Raw genomic sequence first — 2986 nt, forward strand, 5'->3', positions numbered from 1 at the left:
AAAAATAAATCTAATGGCTAACGAGTTTTTACCGAGCTCGACGCTTGGGCAATTAAGAAGAGGGGTGAAGGGAAGACTCGATGGGAAGAGAGCCCGGAGGTGAGTCGGAAGAAGGTCGGAGGCACGAGAAAGTCCGCCAGCAGAAAGGGTTGTATCGTGTTGCACGACATTCAACCCTTGTGCCGCTAAACTACGGATACAAATACGAAGGCTCGTTGTGTGCCTTCGCGCAAAAGTGGTGGGGGAAAGGGTGAAACACGTGTGTGCGACGCGGGAAGAAACGGAAGCGAAGAAAACGGAAGACGCGCGGTGTTTTCTTTCCCCCTCCCTTTACGTTGACGAAACGAGGTTCTTAGGTTCTTACTTAATCGATGGTGTTCGATGGAAGTTCGTCGAACGCGAAATCGATTCCCCGCGATCGAACGCGCTTCTCTTCTTCCCTCTCTCTCTCTCTCTCTCTCTCTCTCCCTCCCTCCCTCCCTCTCTCTCTCTCTCTATGGAACAGAGAGACAGTTGTCTTTTAACCGCGTCGAGTTTTCGAACGTATGTAAAGTTGAGAACGAATTGGAAGAGAGAAACAGATGGAACAGGCCCGTTCTTCTCCCTTCGATTCCCGGCTCGGAGGAACAAAGAAGAAGGGATAACACAGTTCATAAGACGCACGAAGGAAGCGTGTAGAGGGAGGAAATCGTAAGTTTCTACGGCTGGCTACCGATCGTTCTCTATAATACATTTACGCTCCGGCCTATTATAATATTGTACTCGGAGTGTATTGTCTTTCTTGGCCGGGATAATGTTTCGCCGACACGCCAGGCCTCGACCCAGAGTCTAACTCTTTCATTTCCCCTTTCTCTTGCTCCTCCTCCTCCTCCTCCTCCTCCTCCTCCTTCTTCTTCTTCTTCTTCCTCTTCTCCTTCTCTGCTTTTCCTCTCCTCTCTCTCTCTCTCTCTCTCTCTCTCACTCCGTCTCCTCGCCTCTTTTTTTCCCCTCTTCTTGCTCTTCTTCTCGTTTTAAACAACGATCCATTAGCTATCCAGGGGGTGGTGGAGGAAAGGGGAGGGGAGGGAGTTGGGCTAGATAGGTCGGAATAGCGAAAACAATTTCAAGAAATCTGCCCCGGCGAAAATTCGATTAGCCGCGCAAGATGGGCTCGAGCTTTCTCTCTCTTTCTCTCTCTCTCTCTCTTTCTCCCTCTCCATTTGTTTCGTTTCGTTTTATTTTCACCGAAGCTCTCTGGACGGAGCTCTGTTTCTGTCGCGCTGGCGGCTTTTAATTACTTCTCTCGCGAGCTGATTCCCTCCTCGCGTTCGTGTCTCGCGTTCGCGTCCTCATCATCTTCTTCTTCTTTCCTCCTTCTTCTCGGTTTTTCCTTTTTTTCTTTTTTTACACCTCGCGAGCTACGAAGACGCGTTACTTTGAACGCGGGCTACTTTTAACTCCTTCTCCCTCCCCCTCTCCCCTTCTATCCGATACCATACCACCGAATATCTCGCGTTATCTCGCGTTTATTAAAAAGCTCACGTGATCTCGCGGGACGAGGGCGAGTTTCGAAGGAAGAGAAGGGAGATTTCTCTCTCTTTCGAGATTTATCGGAACGGAGAGGGAGAGGGGAAGGATTAGCTTTCGATTAAAAAGGATCTCTCGTCGGCGTTGAAAGAACGATATTTATCGCCCGGGATTACGCGCACCACCTCGAACGCACCTGAGATTCCGTTCGATACGAAACGATACGAAAGTTTCTCCGATGTTTGTACGATAAAAAAAAAAAAAAAAAAAGAAAAGAAAAAAGAAAGGAAGAATAGAGAGAAGTGGCTCTCGATTTTCTTCCCTTTCCTTCCCTCGTTTCGAAAGTTACGCGCGAAGCGAATCGATTAATCGTCGATTCGACGGAACCCGCACGCGATCCTCCCCCTCCTCCCATCCATCGATAATCCGGCTCGGCTTTTGAGAACGATTCGATCGGTTAATCGGTCGCGGACGTTTACCGTTTCCCTCTTTTAAACGGAATCATCTCTGTTGGTAGAAGGAGAAAGGGAGAGAAGGAGAAAGAGAGAGAGAGAGAGAGAGGAGATTGGTTAGTTTACGACCGGTTACGCAACCGTGGCTGGTCTAATTGAGGAGGGATAAAAAGGGGGCGATCGGTTTTTCAACGCGGCGAAAAGAAGCGCGAGAAGAAGGAGGCGGAGAAGAGGGGAGGGGAAGAGAAAAGAGCGAGTCACGGACGGCTCGACAGATGCCTTCCCACGTTTTTTCGTCAAGACATGTGCCTGGCGCGGCGAAAGGGTTGAGAAATTCAGTTGGCCGACCGACACCGGGCAAAAAACAACCCCACGGTACAAGATTCCTCTGGTAATCGCTACGTGCCGCGATTCACCGCCAGGGGTGAATTCGATTAAGCGAGCCGGGGACGCGATCTTTTTCCCAGATCGTCCGATTTTTTTCTTTTTCTTTTTCTCTCTCTTTTTTTTTTTTTTTTTCATTCTCCTACTCCCCTGATCCGTAATACATGCCACTTCCGTGCTTCTCTCTTTCTCCCTCCCTCCCTCCCTCTCTCTCTCCCTCCCCGACACTTTGCCTTTTGTTCCGTTTCGTATCGAGAGGCATCGTATATTGTATCCTTGATACGGGAGTGACGCGTCAATCAACGCAACACTCCCTTCATCGTCGTGTTCGTTTGTTCCTTCCTTGAACGATCGTCTCTCCATGATTCGCGCATGGATTCGTTGCGATCGTTCGTTCGATCGAACTGCTCTGTGATTTCGTTTTATTAATTTATTTATTCATTTATCTTTTCGAATAATTTCGAGTAATTTTTCCTCTTCCTCCCAGAATGAATCAAGATTGTCGCGATCGATGATAAAAATGAAAGAAGGCGTGATATGGCGAATAATAAATACTCTACCGTTCGAAAAGTTTTATTATCGGAAGCGGTTCGTCGTGTGTGAGGAAAAAAAAAAAAAAAAAAAAAAAAAAAAAAAAAAAAAAA

General features: G+C 47.8%; 1 protein-coding gene across 1 annotated transcript in view; it reads right to left on the reverse strand.

Annotated features, from left to right (window-relative positions):
* LOC102680144 (zinc finger protein 865-like) overlaps positions 1 to 2986 on the reverse strand; it is a 37916-nt gene that overhangs the window by 12291 nt on the left and 22639 nt on the right. The gene's annotated exons all lie outside the window — the stretch shown is intronic.

Source organism: Apis dorsata, unplaced genomic scaffold (genome assembly GCF_000469605.1).
Source record: "Apis dorsata unplaced genomic scaffold, Apis dorsata 1.3 scaffold_634, whole genome shotgun sequence".
NCBI lineage: Eukaryota > Metazoa > Arthropoda > Insecta > Hymenoptera > Apidae > Apis > Apis dorsata.